This window comes from Macrobrachium rosenbergii, chromosome 27, assembly GCF_040412425.1.
Source record: "Macrobrachium rosenbergii isolate ZJJX-2024 chromosome 27, ASM4041242v1, whole genome shotgun sequence".
Classification (NCBI taxonomy): Eukaryota; Metazoa; Arthropoda; class Malacostraca; order Decapoda; family Palaemonidae; genus Macrobrachium; species Macrobrachium rosenbergii.
In genome coordinates this window covers 7,163,921-7,187,066 of record NC_089767.1, presented here as the reverse complement: position 1 = coordinate 7,187,066, position 23,146 = coordinate 7,163,921, and the positions used below count along the sequence as shown (strand labels likewise).

The following is a 23,146-nucleotide window of genomic DNA, read 5'->3' as shown; positions in this document are numbered from 1 at the left end:
GAATTGCAATTCTCAGCCTTTGATTGGCAATAAGACTGGACATTGCAATCTCACTGTTAGAGAACCAGGCTTCCAGCAGAACGCATTCACTCATTTACACCAACACGTAAAAGCTATGTACAGTCAATCGTGTAGTCCAGATATCTTCAGTGTTAAATCTATGTACAGTTTCCGTTGTTCTTTCGTGAAGTCCAGACATTTCTCGTATTTTTAGAACTGAAAAAAATCAATTCTAAGGATAATTTGAATATATAGGAATCTGGGAAGAAAAAATCCTGAAATACATATGAGAGCTGAATTCGAGAAGTGTGTGTTTGCAAGAACTGAATTAGAATCTTATTTGTCTCTTCTCCAGGCGCGGTGTGCTATGGCGACCTCCCTCTTACTTATATGAGTGGGCTCGAATCCCATCATGGAAAATATTTTGTTCCTGTTAAAATTTTATATTGTTAAAAATTTTGACGAGGAATGAACAGAGAAGCGGACTGCCTAATGCTGAGTGTTACAAATATTACATCATTTCTTTTGCGAACAATACAAACGAAAGTAAAACAGTCTTCCTTTACTTTTTGATCACTTTTACGTTTCCTGTTCATATATACAACTCTCTCTCTCTCTCTCTCTCTCTCTCTCTCTCTCTCTCTCTCTCTCTCTCTCTCTCTCTCTCTCTCTCCAATTACAATACAAGATTCTCCCTTGTTAATTAATGTCTCACAACCAATGATTTTTGCAATCCGACCTCCAAGAAGGTATAGATTTATTCCTATTCATATATTCTCTCTCTCTCTCTCTCTCTCTCTCTCTCTCTCTCTCTCTCTCTCTCTCTCTCTCTCTCTCTCTCTCTCCAGATACTATTCATGATCCCTCCTTGAGAGAAAACGTCTCACAGCCAATGATTTTGCAATCCGATCCTGTTGCAGAGTCGCTGAAAACAGGACCAGCGAGTATCGTCCTGGCCCCAAGTGGTCCACGAACTGAACGAACTTTCAATACTGAATTCCCCCTGAGAAGAGGAACGTGGAACACGGCTTGGACCTAGCTAGCTAAAATTTTCCCCAAAAAAGAAACTGTAACTAGTTGAAGCTGAAGGCATGTCATTTTAGAAACAATGTGGTATATTTTCAAATCCCCAACCCCATAGGGGGTTAGTGCCGTCAATGCACCTCATGCGGTGCACTGTAGGCATTACTTAATGTTCTTTGCAGCGTGCCTTCGACCCCTAGCTGCAACCCCTCTCGTTCCTTTTACTGTACCTCCTTTCATATTCTCTTTCTTCCATCTTACTTTCCTCAACCCTCTCTAACAACTGATTCATAGTGCAACTGCTTTGAGGTTTTCCTCCTGTTACACCTTTCAAACTTTTACTGTCAATTTCCGTTTCAGCGCTGAATGACCTCATAGGTCCCAGCGCTTGTCATTTGGCCTAAATTTCAAATCCCCCCCCCTTAATCTTTGAAGTAAGACCATTCCTATCAGACATAACATCAGTGACCGTCAATCTTCTTAAAATCGTTTTTCTACTTCTGAATACTTTTCAGAAAAGGAATAACTTTCCTAACTTTCATTTACTTTGCGCGTGAATAAACAGGATGGGAGGCCGTGCTTCAGAAAATAGGAGAGAAAGCTGTTTGCATCAGGAATTTCATATTCAGAAAAAAATCTGTTTCAAAGAAAAATCCTTTCGGAATGTTTCGCCTGAATTCTAGTCGTTGAGAGAGAGAGAGAGAGAGAGAGAGAGAGAGAGAGAGAGAGAGAGAGAGAGAGAGAGAGAGAGAGAGATTCATTTGTTTAGGTGGTGCAAAGATTGTATATACATACAATTTAAATCAACATTAATCTAGTCATCGAGAGAGAGAGAGAGAGAGAGAGAGAGAGAGAGAGAGAGAGAGAGAGAGAGAGAGAGAGAGAGATCCATTTGTTTAGGTAATGCAAAGATTGTACATACAGTTTGAATCAATATTAGTCATCTAGAGAGAGAGAGAGAGAGAGAGAGAGAGATTCATTTGTTTAGTTGGTGCAAAGATTGTACATACAATTTAAATCAACATTAATCTAGTCATCTAGAGAGAGAGAGAGAGAGAGAGAGAGAGAGAGAGAGAGAGAGAGAGAGAGAGAGAGAGAGAGAGAGAGAGATTCATTTGCTTAGGTGGTGCAAAGATTGTACATAATTTGAATTTGCATTTATCCAAAATTTTCCATCTCCTTCCCATGCCATCACTTTTCAACACTGATTCCTTCACTTTTGAAAACTGTGTCATATCTCACCGTGCTCTGGTTAAGATTGCATCTCACTTCTTATATAATTTCGAAATCCTTGCACAGAACTTTCTATTTGCCTTCAGTCGTAAAAATAATATTCTATAAACACTTATCAGCATCTGAAGCTTTATTCCAGAAATTAATATGAATTAGATATTTTTTTGTCCTAGGTTTTTAAATCCTAGGTTTTTATGTTCTTGGTGCGTGTTGCCACTAGAAATGCTGTTGTTTAAGGCAGTGGTTCTCGAACTGGGGGTAATTACCCCCGTGGGGGGTTATGAAGCAGTTTCTGGGTGGGGGGGATGGTTAACGAGACACTTCCTAAAAGTGTTAATTCTTTGGAGTAAAATAATAATAATAAATAAATAAATCAGTAAATAAATCTAAATTCTGTATTTCTGAAGACTTGAGTAGAAGTCAAATTGATTTCTTACATATAAAATGCATTAGAAATGAAACATTCGAATATTTTTCTTTCCTTTATATTATAACTTCACATAACTGAAGAGGAATGGTTAATGGTGATCTATCACGCCACTGCCGGGGTAGATGACTACACCAAAAGATTTGAGAACCAACTATGCTTATTCCCAAGCAATAAAAAGCATTCACCTCTGGCGTTCATCCACAGTGTTGGCATTCTTGCATTTCCGTCAGACTGTTTTTCGTCTGTTTAAAGGCTTGATTTTTCTCATGCAATTTTTCTTACATCTGTACTTTTCCAAACATAATGGACCGAAGGTTGTGTGATGTATGTAAAAATCTCCCTGTTCTCTGTCTTAACAGAACTGTAAATAATGGATTAATTAGTATTCGATATTTCCTCAAAGGCAACTCAGTTAACCTGGGATCGTTCTTAATAAACATGAATGATTTGCAGAATGTTTGGGTAACCGGGAGAGTTGAAAGCATAAATAATAAAAGATATCGCTTTGGACGTTTCAGATAAACATTTGGAATGCTTTATTGAATTCTAGTTGCGTCAGGACTGTAAATAATGGATTTATATTTCCTCTGTGGTGACTCAGTCATCTTGTAAATCGTTACTAGTTAACATGAATCATTTGTAGAATGTTTACTTAACATAGAGAGAGAGAGAGAGAGAGAGAGAGAGAGAGAGAGAGAGAGAGAGAGAGAGAGAGAGAGAGAGAGTTACATATAAATATCTTTGCATATACATATATTTACATAAACAATCATACCTTTAAAATATGATTTAACATTTATTAAAAACTGTTTTATTTCAAAATCTTAATAAATAATATACAATAACTGTGGACCCGATATCTAATTTTTCACTTTTAAGACTCACTAAAAATAAGAATATTCCATTATAAAAATGTTGTTGAACTTTTAAAAACCTTACAGTTAAAAACTGCTTTTAGAAGACTGTTATTTGTCTTACGTAGCCAAAGGAACAAACTAACTGTATTTTTCCTTAAAAGTTCCTGGAATGTAGGAATACCCAGTTTAACAGAAAGTTCAGAAATTCCAACAAACCTATCAATATTCATCAAAAGTCTCAGTGAATTATCATAACAGCCACGAAGTTTGTTCAGAGTATCCTTTCTGCGGATATAGTTGCCCCCCCCCGGGGGTTTTACCCCGGTATGTATCCACCTTTGGGGCGTGTTTAGTACAAGCCCGCTGGGGATTACCTATAAACAAATGACTGTAGATATCATAAAGATAATTGAATTGAATTAAATATAGAATTTAGGCCAAAAGCCAAGCATTGGGACTTACGAGGTCATCCAGCGCTGAAACGGAAATTGACAGTAAAAAGATTTGAAAGGTGTAATAGTACCGCATGAGGTGCATTGACGGCACTACCTCCCTACGGGGAATTCAATTCAATTCAATAATGACCTCCAAGATATATCAGTCCTAGATAACGCCCAACCAAAAACCCTTTGGGGGTCACTATCTAGGAAAGATCCCTTTCTGCTTCCCTGTCTCTGAAACTGACGCCGATTCACAAGCGCTAATTTTACAGACAATCACTGACGTATGATCGCCAAATGATTTCACCCCCACATTCGTATTTTCCCGAAGCGGCAAAGTCTTTCTCCACGCCCAGCAACTTCGCTCGTACAACTCTTCCCTTTTTACGATGATTCATCTCGGTGTTTGAAGTGTCTCGTGAGTTTGGAAGTTTACCGTGTTTCCTGCGATTAGACTTGGAATTTATGGTATTGGGCTGACGTTTATCATACACTTGCAGTTGTGAAAGTGAAGGAAAAATAGGAGGGAGTTGATAAATGCGAGGTTTGTTGAATGTAGAGTGAATCATTAATATCCCTTAAGGGAATGGCTCAATTTCATTCTGGGCTAACACGAGAGATATATGTTCTTACAGGTAGGCGATTATTGCATGCATATTTTGCATCCAATGTAAGACTAGTCTTTTCCAGGGACTTTATTGAAATAATTAGGATAGAATTTAGTTATTTTCGTGGAATGGAATATAGAGTTTAGGCCCAGAGACCAAGCACTGAGACCTATGAGGTCATTCAGCGCTGGGAAGGATATTGACAGTAGGTTGGTTTGAAAGGTGTAACAGGAGGAAAACCTTGCAGTTGCATAACTGTTAGGAGAGGGTGGATAACAAGATGGGGCCGAAGGGACGCTGCAAAGAGCCTTTAGTAAATGCCTACAGTGCACCTCGTGAGGTGCACTGACGGCGTACCTCCCTACGGGGAGTTATTTTTATGTAACCAAAAATGTCTCTCTCTTCTACAGTAATAACAGCCTCTAATATTGTAGAATATCTGGTCAAAAAATACAGAAAATATTTATTGAAAAATCTTTGCTATTTTATTCAAAATATTCTATCCAATTAACCAGTCATTGTCAGGATTATAATGTAATTTTGAGTGATGTTTCCAGACTGACAGGCTGTTAGCTGGGAACCTGTTTATTCAAATTAGGCGGTTTGTTGTACCATGCGGTAATGACTTTCGGTGAAATGTATAAATAAATCATTCGAGATTCTTGGATTTTGTGTTCGTTTACTTTCTAAGGTTTTAAATCATTGTTTCGTTAAGAGTTTAAACACTGATGCTACAGCTCCCTTCGGGTAAGTGGAAAGGGGATATATATATATATATATATATATATATATATATATATATATATATATATATATATATATATATATATATATATATATATATATATATACACATATATATATATATTCATTTGCAAAGACCTGGGTTCGATCCCGATGTGAGTCAGAAATTTATTTCTGTTCCACACGTAACTGTGTGTTGATATTTCTATATATGTATATATATATATATTATATATAGATAGATATAAAAATAATTATATATATAAATATGTACATATATATATATAATATATATATAATATATATATATATATATATATACATATACATATACATATACATATACATATACATATACATACGCACATGCATACATACGTATTCCTTTTCATTGCTGTAAGTACTTGCGCATCCGTATCCGTGCAAACAGCGCCGCATGATACCCGGGAACAAACCTCAACGCATCTTCCGAAGTTCTGCTTTAATGCCACACGCCATGCCCCCCCCCCCCTTCCTCCCGCCCCAACCCCCAGCAGGAGAAGCGTTTTGATTCTCGGGAAGTATTGCCGTTTTCGAAGCAACTGACAAGGCCAGACGCTTTGTCTGTATCAAGACACGCAGCCTTTCCACGATGGCCGAAAGAACTCGTTGAGAAAGATAAGCAAGTAAGTTATACATAGGTAAGAAATCGGGACGAACTTACATCAAGAGAGAGAGAGAGAGAGAGAGAGAGAGAGAGAGAGAGAGAGAGAGAGAGAGAGAGAGAGAGAGATGTAGTGCTAAGCTGGATATGACAATGTTTTCTTTTTATTATCGAGACGGTTGTTTTTATATAAAACTATTTTTAAACCGGACGGGATTCTGTGCAAGGCTGGTGTTAAAAGTTTTTTTTTTATTTGTATTAGGTCATTTCTTTTTATAAAACTATTTTAAAACCGGACGAGATTCTGTGCAAGGCTGATGATGACAATGTTTTCTTTTTATTATCGAAACGGTTTTTTTTTTATAAAACTATTTTTAAACCGGACGAGATTCCGTGCAAGACTGGTGTTAATTTATTTTTTTTTATTATCAAGGCAGTTTTTTTATAAAACCATTTTTAAACTGGACGAGATTCTGTGCAAGGCTGGTTTAAACTTTTTTATTTTTTGTTGTCAAGACAATTTTTTTTATAAAACTATTTTTAAACCGGACGAGATTATGTGCAATGCTTGTGTTAAAATTTTTACTTATTATCAAGACAGTTTATTTGATAAAGCTATTTTTAAACCGGACGAGGTTCTGTGCAAGGCTGGTGATAAAATTTTTTATTTTTTATTATCGAGACAGTTTTTTTTATAAAACTAGTTTAAAACCGGACGAGATTCTGTGCAAAGCTGGTGTTAAAATTTTTTATTTTTTATTATTAAGACACACACACACACATATATATATATATATATATATATATATATATATATATATATATATATATATATATATATATATATATATATATATACACATGATAAATTAGGGTAATTTTTCCACATTTACACATTTTCTTACAGGCATCAATTGATAAGTAAATTTGTGGGATTTATTTATTTCTTAATAGCATCATTTCGCAAAAAAAGAAGCACTTACTGTCCTCAGAGCAACCAGTCTTGTATCTAATGTGTGTTTCAACCCATAACTTTTTACATACTCTGTCTGAGTTGTTAATTCTAACTCCACAGAATGTATATAGATATTCCTAATCGTGACTGCAACCCCTTTCGTTCCTTTTACTGTACCTCCTTTCATATTCTTTTTCCTTCAACTTACTTTCCACCCTCTCCTAACAATTGATTCATAGTGCAACTGCTTTGAGGTTTTCCTCCTGTTACACCTTTCAAACTTTTACTGTTAATTTCCGCTTCAGCGCTGAATGACGCCATGGGTCCCAGTGCCTGGCCTTTGGCCTAAATTTTATATTCAGTTCAATTCAATTTCCGCTTGTGAAAAACTCTCGATATAATTTCTGTCAATTTTTATCTGAAGTTTTAGTTTCATTTGGTGTCGCTGTGCTAATGGCATCTCTAAATTTTCGAAGAATATCAGAAAAACGCCCTATTTAACCCAATCAGAAAGACCCCCCCCCCTTTCCCCCCTTCGCTTCCCCTCCTTCTCGCAGGACTCGAAAGAAAAATGGTTTTGGAAAATAAACGACAGAGGACTTCATAACTTGGACGCCTAATTAGGCGTGGAGTTCTTAGTGAACTTTGCCATCAGCGGGTCCTCTCAGGTATGACCAGGAATCTGGAGAAGTTTTCGTGTGGAATTTTGTGAGGACGTTTATCAGCTCGCTTTCCTTTTCTTGGTACTGTTAAAGTTTCACTTTCTCTCAGTTATCATAGGCATTATTGGATCCAGAAAAATTTCATGGGGGGCCGCACCAATTTTCATATACACATATTTTTTCTTGAATCGATTTTTTATTTTTTCACATTTTTACATTTATTTATGGTATTATGATCTAAATCTTCAATATTATTATTTTATATCATCATTTTTCATGGGGGCCACGTGCCCCGGTGCCCCCCCCCCCTGGATCCGCTAGCGATCATAGGTATAGTAATTTTAGATGTAGGTAGACAGAAGTATCTTATTGAAAGCTATATAAACAAGTAAAAAATGCGCCGAAGTTCCTTCGGCGCAATCAAGTTTGCTGTACAGCGTATAATCAATGCCAGCGAAAACAGATGTGTCTTTCGATGGTCTCGGTATAATGCTGCATGAACCGTGGTCCATGAAACTTTAACAATGGCCTGGTGGTGGCCTTTCCTATAGCGTTGCCAGTCGCACGATCTTGGCTAACTTTAACCTTAAACCAAATAAAAAAAACTACTGAGGCTAGAGGGCTGCAATTTGGTGTGTTTGATGACTGGAGGGTGGATGATCAACATGTCAATTTGCAACCCTCTAGCCTCAGTAGTTTTTAAGATCTGAGGGCTGACAGAAAAGTTGCAGACGGACAGACAAAGCCGGCACAGTAGTTTTCTCTTGCAGAAAACTAAAATATGCTTTAATTGCCAATAAAAATCTTTTATTTCCAAACATTTTAAGCCTGTTACATAAAAATTTATGAACAGCCATTGCATTTGTCCAAGGGTTTTCTGTTTTCATATAGAATTTTTTTGTTCTATGGGAAATAACTATACAGTAGCTTTAGGCATAGAATTATTATTAGTGTTCTCCATCTGGATATATCATTGATATATACCCACGATGAGAAACCTTATATCTGTGATTTCAGTGTCAAACACGCGAAGTGGACACAAAATTCAGTGACGTGGAAGAGTTACTTTCAGTTATCGTGATCACAATGAGCAGGAAAAGACTAACTTGATATCCTTCAGCAAATATCGTTTTCTTGCTGTCCGGGAAGCAAATTCCTGAGGTGTATGCTAGTATTGCACCAGCTCTGGTTTTTTTTTTTTTTGGCCATGCCCCTAGGTTAGGTTAGGTTGGTTGGGTTGGGTTTAGCTCTTTTTTTGCCATGCCCCTAGGTTAGGTTAGGTCGGGTTAGGTCTGGTAAAACTAAACTATACTTAACTTAGGTTAGGTTAGATTATTACCTCTAGAGTGATTTGGGTTAGATTAGGTTAGGTTAGGTTAGATTATTACCCCTAGAGTAATTTGGATTAGGTCAGATTAGGTTAGGTTGGGATGAGTTCAGCTCCGTTTTTCTTTCGTCATGCCCCTAGGTTAGGTTAGGTTAAGTTAGGTTAGGTTAGATTACTACCTCATGAGTAATTTGGATGTGGGAAACATAATGTGATTATTTTAAAGAAAGTTCTACGATTAGTTTTGAAGATAATGCGTCCCGCTTTTTTCAGGGAAAGGTCCTAGTACTCGGTTACATCTCAGCAAAGTGCCTCCGGGAAGCTTCGACCAAGACCAGCATACAACGTGAGTACTCTTGTTCATAGATTTTCACCACTCTAGTCTTACGAAATCGATGACTCATGAAATTCCTTTGGAACCCGGAATAAACAAATTGAATGTGTACAAATTTTAGCAGATTAAAAAAAAGATATATCAGCCTGAGTACATTGCATGATTCATATTCAAACATTTATTCATGCGAATACAACTTGTGTAGATATACAAAAAATATAAAAATATAAAATAATATGAATTATGGAAATAGCTACGATGCGCTGACGATCCTTGTTGCTTTAGATTGTGATGAAAGCAACAACAGTGTATCAAGCAAAATTTCTGCGTTCAGGCCTGTCAACAAGCGTGATGGAAAGAAGAGAGCTGATAGCCAATATCCATTATCAGTTTCGGCCATAAAAATGACTCAGTGTTAATAACAGAACCTAAAGGATAAATCTGATAGCTTTTAGGGGGCGTGATAAAACTTTTTATAAAATAATATAAAACATTTAGAAAGCATACCAAATCCACTGGGCACATAAGGAATTCAAGTTCAATCGGTCATGTCAGCTCTTAGGTCAATTATTGTTATTACTCAGAAGATGAACCTTATTCATATGGAACAAGCCCACCACAGGGGGCCATTGACTTGAAATTCAAGCTTCCAAAGAGTACGATGGTGTTCATTAGAAAGAAGTAACAGAAGGTAACGGGAAATACGGAAAGAACAGATCACTTTTTAAAAAAAGCAAATATAAATTTGAAAATTAATAGATACAAATGTAAGTACATTATTTTTAGCGTTAAAGGTTTTGGCATCGATTGGCCGAATGCCAGTTCATGTGTGGTCAGGTAATCATTTCAAGTAGGTTTTATTGTTCAGAGTGAAATATTTGTTCAAGAGGTATTGGTAATCAGCTGTTCTGGAATATAGTGACAAACGTTAGGTAACGATTCGCTAAATTATATTGCCTAAGGTTACCATAACTCGTATTTCTGGTAGCTCGTTACTCGGACTAATTACAAGAAAGAGGAGTATGCAAATATATATAATTATTTAAAGAATTTTCTGAATTGATGTATAGATAAAAGTTTTCCTCCTATTACACCTTTCAAACCTTTTACTGTAAAGTTTCTTTTCAACGCTGAATGACCTCATAGGTCCCAGCGCTTGGCCTTTGGCCTAAACACTATAATCAGTTCAGTTCAATTCATTTAAGGGAAGACTTTTCAGATATTTATATGATGAATAACTCAGTAACTCGACAGAAAAATGGTCCAATCAAATTGAAGACCATGATAAAACTTCGTTCGTGGATTAACAAATAAAACGCAGACATTTCCAAAAGGCAAGCAGCCTTATTTTCTGTGCTTGTATTATAAAACACAGAAGTTACGTCCGTCATGACATCAAAAAGTGTATTGCATTTGTGCAGAGGGCTCTCATGCAGAAACATATCGTCATAAAAACGTATCCGGTTGGCAAGAGTCCAGATACACCCCTGGGCCCGGGAGAGAGAGAGAGAGAGAGAGAGAGAGAGAGAGAGAGAGAGAGAGAGAGAGAGAGAGAGAGACGCTCAGTCCTACAGAGATGGAGGAAAAGAACCTTTGTAAATTACTTGATGGAATTGCACGTTGCAAGAATTTCGTTTGTGTATTTAGAAAATTGTCCGTTGCATTTTTTTTTCGGAGTTAATATTGATGTGCTGGTGATCAGAGTTGATAACTAGCGTATCTCGTAGTATCTTCCTGTTAAGTATATTTGCTTGTCCATCTATCTGCAGGGCTAAGTGTTGTGTATACAAGCATGTTTATGGATATTTTTATTTTTTACTATTTTTACACTGTAAAGGGTATATGCATATCCTAAATGAAAATTTATCAATTTTTTATGAGGAATATCAGTTTTTGCCGAAAGTCGATTTTAACCACAGTTTTAAAACCATTCTTTTATTTTATTTAATATATAAATTCATGCCATAACTATATTCATTATAGCGCTGAATAACCCCACTTATTCCAATGCTTGGCTTCAAGCCTAAATTTCATATTCCATTCCATAAAAGGGCTAAGTAGGAGAACTTAGCTGATATATAAGGGATATATTCAAAACCAAAACATCTTTCCTGTTTCCTATGCTGAGGAAACGTTGGTTCAGGATGTGCTGGTAATTCTTCACTGTATAGTAATTCTGTTCTTGCTGTAGTACAGAGAAAAACAAGCGCATGAAGACAGTAATTAGGGATCTTTTTATATCTTAATCATTAAATCATTCATTGCCTTAATCGCATTTATATAGCTGTTTAAAAAACCTGAATCTCAACCTTATGATTCTATTTTTTGAGATGGAAACTGGAATCTGGGTAAATTCCTAGTAGCTTTTAAAAAAATCAACAAATAAATCTCAACCTTATGATTTTTTTTTCTGGAATGGAAGTTAGTAATTGGGGATCTGATGTTCAGGACACTTTGATCTAAAATACCGAAGCCAAACACGTTTTGAACCTGTTGAGCATCATACGAGAGCGAACCAGACTTGAAGGGGATTTTGGAATGAAGGATAAAAAACGGGGAATGTTTGATGCTTTTTTTGATCAGACGCATCAAGCACAGAAAAGACTGATATCCCAGGATTTTATTCATGATGGTACTCTCTCTCACTCTCTCTCTCTCTCTCTCTCTACACACACACACACACACACACACACACACACACACACACACACACACACACACACACACACACACACATATATATATATATATATATATATATATATATATATATGTATAATTATATATATATATATAAAAGCATTAAGCTACAAACGTCCTTTAATACCCAATTCGCTCTACCTCGGAAATAATATATTTTCATATATGTTACCCGAAGGGGGCCGTGTGGTTTAGTGCGCGTCACTGTAGTCCTGAGTTCTTGTTTCCCGTGGTTCGAACCCACGAGACGACGAACTTATTATCAACTAAAAAAATGAAAAATCCCCCTTCGGGTAACATACATGAAAATATATTATTTCCGAGGTAGAGCGAATTGATATTGAAGGACGTTTGTAGCTAATATATATATATATATATATATATATATATATATATATATATATATATATATATATATATATATATATATATATACACATACATACATACATACATACATACATACATGCGCCATTAAGACAATTCAGCACTAGCTTAATTTCGTCATTGTATCTTGTATGTTTTATAATAATATTTTGAAATAGTGAAAATAATTTGTGATAAGGATGGAATTAGGAAACGATTTTAATGTTGTTAGGGACTACCGAGTATCTCTCTCTCTCTCTCTCTCTCTCTCTCTCTCTCTCTCTCTCTCTCTCTCTCTCTCTCTCTCTCTCTACATTGTTATCAACTGTTTTTCGTGAAACTTCAACTAGGACACGAATGCATATAATTTTACAAATACGACTTGCCTTGAAGAAGACCGATCTCAAAATAATTTTCTCGCAAAATCTTTTCTCTGAACAGGAGAGTTTTGTGTGTTCACTAAGAGGCTCAGTCGGGCTCCGCGCCCTTGGGATACAATAAGGTCCCCAAAAAGAACATCTAAGCGCGGATTTACCCTCGAACATTTCCGTTATTTGGGGATGAGTTTCCACGGTGCGTTGGAATATAGAAAGAAATATAGAAATTTGGCCAAAAGGCTGGGATCTGTGAAACCATTCAGCGCTGAAACGGAAATTGACAGCAAAAGGTCTGAGAGGTGTGACTGGAGGAAAAACCTGTGATTCAGTTGTTAGGAGAAGGTGGAGAGTAAGATGAAGGAAAGAGAATATTAACAGAGGTACGGTAAAAGGAATGAAAAGGGCTGCAGCTAGGTGCTGAAGGGACGCTGCAAAGAACCTTAAGTAATGCCTACAGTGCACCGCATGAGGTGCACTGATTGCACTACCCTTCTACGGGGCCACGGTGTGTCGAACACGTAACTAATCTGGTGCTGTGAGAGCAGAAGAAATATGCTCCCGCATGAGGGCAGCGCCTTTAGTGCACCTCATGCGGCGCACTGTAGGCATTACCTAAGGTTCTTTGCAGCGTGCCTTCGGCCCCTAGCTGCAACCCCTTTCGTTCCTTTTACTGTACCTCCATTCATATTCTCTTCCATTTTATTGTCCACCCTCTCATAACAAAGATTCTTAGTGTAACTGCTTTGAGGTTTTCCTCCTGTTACACCTTTAAAACCTTCTTACTGTCAATTTCTGTTTCAGCGCCGAATGACCTCATAGGTCCCAGAGCTTGGCCTTCGGCCTAAATTCTATATTCCATTCCATTCCGGAGAAACAGGCAAATTCCACTGAGTCTGGGAGTTCTGAAGGCGTCTGTGAAAATCTCGTTTTCTGTCTTGTGTAAAAATTTTCTGTACAGTTGTATCAGTGTAATTAGCATTTATCACTAACTTGTAATATTTCCTTCAACATACTACCATACAAAAAGGTGGATATTTATATATAATTTTTATTATATAAATTTTGTGACGTTTCCTTGCTTTCTTCCAAGGCCAAGAGAGGGAGACAAGGTCTACCCAATTGGGCGGAGTCGCCTCCCGCCTGGGGTAACTACGTAGGCGATGACGTGTCTTAGAGGTATACCTGCTCATTACGGCAATTCACCTGCTGACGCAATAAGCAGGTAGACAAAGCTCCGCCTACTTGGGGGATTTGGGGGGGAAGTGAGAGCAGACCTTCTCTTTCTCTTGGCCTTGCATTCTCACATACAGCAGAAACGAAATTATGCGGGGTTCAACCAGGGGGTGCTAAAATTAATTTAGAGGGTGCTGGAAAGGCAGTACAAATGAGAAATGAAAGCTACCTCAAAATCAAAATATAATAATAAAATAATAATAATAATAATAATAATAATAATAATAATAATAATAATAATAATAATAATAATATTTTTGTTGAATAAAATGGCTGTATTTCACGAATTGATTTGATACTGAGTTTTCTCAATTATTCTTCTTCTTCTTCTTCTTCTTCTTCTTCTTCTTCTTCTTCTTCTTCTTCTTCTTCTTCTTCTTCTTCTTTAATAATAATAATAATAATAATAAAAATAATAATAATGGTTATTATTATTATTATTTTTTATTATATATATATATATATATATATATATATATATATATATATATATATATATATATATATATATATATATAATGATCCCAGTAACCAGATATACAGGGGTGCCGGACTGTGAAGCCTTACCACAGGAGGTGTTGAGGTCAGAAAAGGTTAAGAAACACTGCCCCAAACTTGAGCTCAAATGGGCAGTAATGTAAAACTTCTGTATCCAAGTTTATTCGAAAGTATGGTCATATCAAATACTTTTCCAGTATATTACTTCATTTTTCTTTCTTTCATCTTAAAACTCTAGTCAAAATTTGGCTGTACAAATGCTGCATTTTGATGACGTATTTCCTTTTGCTGTGGAGCAAATAATGTATAGTTTCTGGATCCAAGTAAATTTTCGAAAGTATGTGAAACGAAGTACCTTTCCAGCATGTTATTTTATTTTTCGTTCTGGCGTCTTAAAACTCTGGGCCCTGCCAAGTGCTGCATTCCGTTTATTTCATTTCACTGCAAAGCAAAAAATTTCGTATTTTTCCATTGGTAACAAGAGTCATACGGGACTTCTTCTGTTATGTAGAATGGTCCCGAAGCGTATTTCAGTCGTACGTATAACAACTAAAAAATGCGGCTAAGTTTCTTCGGCGCAATCGAGTTTTCTGTAGAGCTTATAATCAAGGTCACCGAAAACCGATCCATCTTTCGCTGGTCTCAGTATAATGCTGTATGAACCGCGGCCCATAAAACTCTCAGCCGGCCGTGTTGGCCTGTGTTGTTGCGTTGCCAGAAGCAAGGTCATGGCTAACTTTAACCTTGAATAAAATAAAAACTACTTAGACTAGAGGGCTGCAATTTGATATGTTTGACGATTGGAGGGTGGATGATTAACATACCAGTTTGCAGCCCTCTAGCCTCAGCGGGTTTTAAGATCTGAGGGCGGACAGAAAAAAGTGCGGAGGGACAGACAAAGCTGCACAAGTTTTCCTTTCAGAAAACTAAGAAATCAGTATGAATTTTTTACATTTCTTTTTATTTTAAAAATGTCGAGCTGTAGGGAACAAGGAATGCAGCAAGAGAACGAAGATAGATGGATTGCGTTCATATCACATGGTGGTTATAGGGGTGAGAAATTCCTTCCGTATCATATGCTCTCTCAGTACTGTTCCTGTATCAGTCTTGATTGTCAGATATACAACTACTCTTTTGGAATCTCCCCTCACATTATCTTTTGAGTCCCAGAATACATTTCTCTCAGTGCAGAGATATGAGTTCATTACCAAGCTGTCGTGAGCGGATATGAATCTATTTTTACTGGCTTATACTCTCTCTCTCTCTCTCTCTCTCTCTCTCTCTCTCTCTCTCTCTCTCTCTCTCTCTCTCTCTCTCTCTCTCTCTCTATGGATAAGTTGCATAAGATTATTATCGAAGGCCAACGGTAAAAGGATATAATAACACTTTTATAGTCTGAGTAGATTATCTTCCACATTGTTCCTTGTAACCAGAAACAAAAGTAGTGTATACATACATACATACATACATACATACATACATATATATATATGTGTGTATATATATTTTTTTGTGGTTTCAAGCATGTCCAAAGAGGGAAATTACTAATATTATTTTCAAATACAGCAAAGCTATATTTAATTTATGAGACCCATTATATTTCCACATATTGATCTTAGCTGGTTTATAAAGGTATGTCCCTCTTCAATAAGCAGTCAATATACAATAGTTAGGAAGCAAATAAAAACGGAAAAAAACAATATCAATTACCTGCTTCCCAAGGGAATAAAAATGCACAAGCAAGCACATAATAAATGTCATATATAGTCAGTAAGTTTCTTTTTACCGTACCTCCTTTCATATTCTCTTTCTTCCGTCTTACTTTCCACCCTCTTGTAACAATTGATTCATAGTGCAACTGCGAGATGTTCCTCCTGTTACACCTTTCAAACCTTGTACTGACAGTTTCCGTTTCAGCGCTGGATGACCTCATGAGACCGAGTGCTTGGCCTTTGGCCTAAATTCTCTATCCAATTAAATTCAATTCTGTTTCCTCAAAGGCAGTTCATTTGCATTTCCCATTAGCACTGGGGACTCTAAGACTGCCCGGATGCAAAGTGGTGCCATATAGACATGCCCACGAGAATTTGTCACTGCTCGGGAAACTCCTGCCATTGGCGTCCGGAAGGACTATAAATAGTATAAACCTTCTTCTTCTTCTTCTTCTTCTTCTTCTTCTTCTTCTTCTTCTTCTTCTTCTTCTTCTTCTTCTTCTTGCGGAAGCTCTCTTGATCCCTGGGGAGCCCAGGATCTTCTCAGATACATTCACTGGACGACTCATTTTTCCGAGTTACTTGAGATGTTATATTCATTTCTATGTTGGGAGCAGCAGAGGTTTTTATTGTAATGCGTACACAGACATATATATATGTATATATATATATGTGTGTGTGTGTTTTTATATATATAAATATATATAATAAATATATTTAAATATATGTATATATAGATATATGTATCTATACATACGTATATGTATGCCGAATTAATGACGCTACCATCAAAATATACATTACCAGCGACTTATGATTCCCACTGGGATACCATCATATCTTGACTCCCTTCCATGTATTCAACAATTCTTGATGACTGCAATATGACCTCGGGGCCACTTTGCCTCAAATGCTTTAAATGTTATAAAGCATCAGAGTTACGTGTAATGGTGCCCTGAGCTGTTACGAGTGGGCGGCTACAGCAACGTAGTATATGTGGGCATTAGGAAGGCTACCCTATACCCTTAACTATAACCATTGAATGACTCCATTGCGCATTTGCTCGTAAGGGTAATGGCGGAAGTTCTAATCTCGCTCTCAAAAGTCTTGCCGTTCGGTTCAAGTTCATATGTGTAGATCGCGGTGTTTATTTGTTGTCGTCGTTCTTGTGTATATATGATTTATATAGTTATTATTATTATTATTATTATTATTAAAAAATACTCTTAGTAGCAGGAGTCTTGAAATGCAGAAGCCAATCCACAGTTGTGCATATGTACATATATATCAAGATAAATCAGTATATGCTGGTTTATCTTTAAATATACGTACATGTACATAACTGTGGATTTGCTTCTCCATTATTTGGCCCATCTGTTAACCCAGTCTTCCAGCGGTTCAGACGTATAGTGTTACCAGCAAGACATTAGCCCATTCCACGAACCTGGCTTAAGCGAATCACAGGTAGGTTCAAAGTATTGTTGACTTTGAATGTTTTGCGATCACGTCCCCCATAAGTTTATGTTGAATGCTTGAATGTTAAATGTTAATTTGCTTACTTATATATCAATTACCATTATTATTATTTGGCGTAAATGACCAAGGCACTAAAAGCAACAGATTAACGTGATATTACCGTGATTGATGCAAATGACAGTGCTATCGCTTACAATGATTACAATGAAGGGGAATTATTAGTCAAGCATACAATGTAAGGTGGCGGAGGAAGATAGATCCCTCCTCGCTATAGGCTTAATTCATAAGTCGCTCGTTTAATTTTGCATAAAAACGTGGAAATTGGTTGATTTACTCAAAAGGAAATCGCCTTCATTAGTTTTGGGAGGTGTAAAAAATAAGTTTAAAAAGCGTTTTCAAAATAACTGCTAAAAATCAGTTAAGGTATTCATTAGTTAAATCTTGTCGATCTAGAATCAGATCACTAAAGAATGTTCCCAGTAGGGGGGTTAGTGCCGTCAGTGCACCTCATGCGGCGCACTGTAGGCATCACTTAAGGTCCCTTGCAGCGTGCCATCCTTAGGCCCCTAGCTGCAACCCCTTTCGTTCCTTTCACCGTACCTCCTTTTATATTCTCTTTCTTCCATCTTACTTTCCACCCCTCCTAACAATTGATTCATGGTGCAACTGAGAGGTTTTCCTCCTGTTAAACCTTTCAAACCTTTGACTCAGTTACCATTTCAGCGCTGAGTGACCTCATAGGTCCCAGTGCTTGGCCTTTGGCCTAAATTTCCCAACTGACATCTGACAGCTAAAGAACGTCAGCCCCCCAAAACTGCCATTCAGATAATCAGCTCGCGAGGCAGAGGATGAATTTATCTATCAACAGAAGTGTGGCCTAGTCCTCGGCAAAAGACGTTATTATAATACGTCTCATTTTGCTCTCTTTCATAGTTACTCATATCTTGTGTTACAGTGTTATATGGACGATTCCCCACATAACATAACACAGCGACCACTTGCACAATTCCGTTATTATCTGGTTAGCTCAAAAGGCAGTCTCTCGAATTCTGGCTTAATTGAAGCCTTATATAGGGACGTCATGTACATATTTTCTGAAGACAGACTGTATTTAGCTCCAAAATCCTGGAAATAAAGTGCTGTACTTACGCTCAGTGTCATTCACAGGGACTGTTTATGACAGCTCGTGTCATTCACTGGGGTTGTTTATTATATCTCGTGTCATTCACATAGATTGCTTATTGTACTCGTGTCATTCACTGGGACTGTTTATTATATCTCGTATCATTCACTTGTTCCAAAAACCCACTAGCGATCGGGTCAACGTTTCACTTTTATATATATATATATATATATATATATATATATATATATATATATATATATATATATATATATATATATATATATATATATATATATATATAGAGACAGAAGAATCATGTTAGATACGTATTTTCAAGTCAACAAATATAATGCATTCAGTAATCAACATTGTCAGATTTAAGGATATCACAGTCACGAGAAACAACTGACCATTTTCTCTATTGATAGTTGTTCGCCCACTCGACTCCCGCGTGGTAAGACAACCTCTGTTGTTTCTCTGTTGTTCTTTTCACTTCACGTAAGGGTCGATAGCTTTACGAAATTTCATTTTCGTTAATATATCGCTAATTTTGTGTTTTATATGTATTTTAAGAACAGGTCAAATTTAGATATTAATAGAATGTCATTTAATAGAATTGAATTCACTGGTCATCCTCAGTGCCTTCAGATTATCTGAAATATTTCATTTTGTTTTTGGTTGTAGTTGAGAGAGAGAGAGAGAGAGAGAGAGAGAGAGAGAGAGAGAGAGAGAGAGAGAGAGTCTAATATAGGTAGAGGTAAATACCTGATAGAGAGAGAGAGAGAGAGTCTAATATAGGTAAAGTAAACACCTAATATTGATCTTGAATTAAGGCGAAGTTATACCTTCCGCCTTTCTTAATAAAATAAATGTAAATAGCAACAAAAAAAAAGTCTACACCTTAAGTGTACTGCCATTACGAATAGCAAACGTTCTACAGGAACCTGTAGCTCATAGAGAGTACTTCTCTTGAGTCGCAATTTTGAGAGTTTCCTAAACCTTTCTTGAGCAGTCAAGTTCGCTCAGAATTTCATTTCATTTGTCTGCGGTATGTTCAATGCCAGCGTAGCTTCTTTTATCTATCTAACTACTTATTGCTTTAATTTAATCTTTAATTTATTTATAAACAACGATTTCTCATTCCATAATTAAGCTCGGCAGTTTTGGAGTCATATCTATCCACTTTCCAATGGCGCCTCTTTCGTTCTTGAATGAAAACTTGGTGTAACAGTACCATTAAACTAGTGAAATATCGTTACGGCTTTTATTTGTCTTTGTTGTGAGTTGGCATTCAATGAAACAACGATCAGGAGGCATTAATACACTACTAGTCCACTTTTTGTGTTGTCAGCCTGTCAGATAATAAATTAGGACACGAAAGGATCTTCGTCAGCAACGTCTTTAAACATCCATTACGGATAATCTTTCAAGATTTCCTTCAGGCGAGGCCCCAAAAAACTGCTCTGTCTGTTGAGAGCATAGTGTCTTCCATGCGGCGCAAGATTTGAGCACAATGCTTCCTCGGAAAGCAGAATTTTTATCAGAGCGAACATCAATCTCATGAGGTTCTTTTCAAGGGTTTAATATCCTTAAGAGGTTCTTCAGACTCGAAGCCTTTGTTGCGCTTTTAGGGAATTCCTTCGTCGTCCTTACTTCAGTTAAGTTTTCCAGGAGTTTCATATCAGATATTAATAGAATGTTTTACATACTTCTTGGAAGGAACTATTTAGTCGACATTAGGGGTTTCTGCTATAATGGCGTTTATTAATATTGTTTTCTGAATTCAGTGCAGTACTTTACATTTTTATTCTCTAACAAGCATATTGCAATATACTATTTTTAGTGTACCAGATACTAGGAAGCCTCAGTTTTCTTAACCAGTATTTTAATTCTTTTTTAGTTTTCCAGTTCAAAGAAATTGTGTTGCAAGATCGGTATGAAAATTATTTTTCATCTTGCATATATGCAAGACCCGGCGACTCCATTATATTTTTAAATAGGGTTCCATGCGTTCTTCGATAGATATTTTAATGTAAAAAAATTCTTTCGCCTCACTAGGAGTCAAGCCTAGGTTACTATTATTTAAATGTATATATAAGAGTTAAAAAAATTCCTTCATTTTCTCAGTAGGTTTTTGAGGAGGTAAGGAATATATATATGTATGTATATGTCTGTATATATGTATATATATATATATGTATATATATGTGTATATATATTTATATATATATACTGTATATATATATGTATATATGTATGTATATGTATATATATATATATATATATATATATATATATATATATATATATATAAATATCCAAACCAAAAAAAAAAAAAAAAAAAATAGTAGTACCACCCACCAACTAGTTCCTTACCTCCCCCAAAAACTTCCAGAGAAAGGGAAAAAGGAATTTATACCTACCTTGGATTCGGGTGACATAATTCACCTTCTTGAAAGGGTGTGATGTGCATAAAGGTCTCCATTCATATTGGAAAACGATAGAGTAAGGAACAGTAGCGAGTTTAAGCTGATCTTTACGGCTGAGAAATCAGGAGAGAACGGAAGGAAAACCTATTTGTGGCAGAGTGAATGACTTCCCTTTCCTCGTATTTTCCATATATTTAGATGTATGGAGAGACTTTTCCGATAAAGAATAAGAACACCTCTTATTGAACGTAAGTAGTGAGTAGCTTCCTTTACAAACAGTGGAGAATCACGTTAAAAAATACTCATATTAGCAGAAGTCTTAAAAGCTTTCGTTCCTGTGATCTACCGTGGAAAGTCTGGTACAAATACCAATGAACTAAATAATACGAAGTTATTTATATAGTTGTACTTGATGTAAATGAAAATAAACACGTCTCTTTTACCTTTATAGATTGTCAGTGACACTTTATAGGATATAGAGCTTAAAGCTGTTAATATCAGCTACAGCTTGGTACAGCATAAGAAAAAAAAGCTGCAACAAAAAGCTTTGAGTCTGCTGTGTGGAAATCATTTGATGATACTTCAAATTTGATCGCTATGCTGAAAACTACACTTCACGCTATCACACTGGTATGAGAGCCATTGGAAAGCGTAATACAGTTCTTGTCATCAGTACGATTGAAGCGAAGAATTTTTGCTTATAGGTTAAAATGACTCTGAAGTTCTCTGATATGATTTGACCGAAGGATTTGATAGTGTATCCTGTATCATCCTACTTAGTTCTCCCGCAGACTTAACTTGTACGTAATCCTTTTAATTAATCTCCAGTTCCTTTCATTACTTTTATTCCCTTCATTTTTTCATACATTTATCGACCATTTACGTATTTGCCATTCACCCTCGGTGAAATATTCTCTCAATTTTCGCAGTTTTTTAAACGTGGCTTGTACACACAAAGATATATTTCTGAACATTTTTGTTTCATTTTTTCCGTAAAATCAAAAGTTTTGGCTTCAAATCGTCAATCTGGAGAGATCTCAGCAGGATGCCTCCTGTATTTGGACGTAGCATGAACAAATAGTGATACTGAGTCATTACCAGAAGAATAGGGCTCTTTCTTTTACCAATTTTGAAGCATTAAGCGCCTGGCTGTGTAGTTTACGCAGCACTGCATCTGAGAGAGCGTTGTTGACAAGTCAATTGAAATGCGAATGTTGACAGGAGATTTCTGCTTTTTTACCTTTAGATGTTGATATATAGTATATATACATACACACTCACACACACACACATATATATGACCGTGAAATATTTTCTGTTAAAACAGAATTCCGTCAAATATAAGGAGCCCATAAAAACGCCAATATGTGGAAAATGAAGGCTATATTTCAGAGACCGAACTGTCTCTCTCCTCAGGCAAATAGTGAATGACACTATTTGCATTTGGATCTGAGAGACAGTTTGGTCTCTGAAATACAGCCTTCATTCTCCACATTTTGGGTGCTTTTAATAAACGTGAAAGCGCTTGGTACTGAACTTCTGCCTGTCATTTTCCTTGCAATCAACATTACGAAAGTTTCCCGTCAAAGCTGCCGCATAAAAACAGTACGACGCGCGTAGTTTCCTGGCAGTGAGATTAAAGATAAACATATTTTGCAGCGTTTCCCAGAATGAACCCCTACTGAACCTCGCTAAGATAACAACAGGGGTTGCATTCACGAATTCATGACTCTTGGAAATTCGAGAGAGAGAGAGAGAGAGAGAGAGAGAGAGAGAGAGAGAGAGAGAGAGAGAGAGAGAATGTGACTTTGACGTTGTACCGAGGATTAAGAGCAACAGGGGGAAATGACCCCTAAAGGTGAAGGAATGTTAATTGCTATGGGTAAGCGTTGTTGGGCAGTCTGTCGCAGAATGTCCCAACAAGAACGTGGAAAATGTCCTTAATTGGCCGTACAGAAACCAATGAAATGTCC

At 36.6% G+C, this 23,146-nt stretch overlaps 1 long non-coding RNA gene across 2 annotated transcripts in view; it reads left to right on the top strand.

Moving 5' to 3' along the window:
• LOC136853387 (uncharacterized) overlaps positions 1-23,146 on the top strand; it is a 108,437-nt gene that overhangs the window by 69,817 nt on the left and 15,474 nt on the right. For both annotated transcript variants that reach the window (XR_010857442.1, XR_010857441.1), the window contains exon 3: positions 9,196-9,268. This is a non-coding gene — a long non-coding RNA (uncharacterized lncRNA). The remainder of the gene's footprint in view (positions 1-9,195; positions 9,269-23,146) is intronic.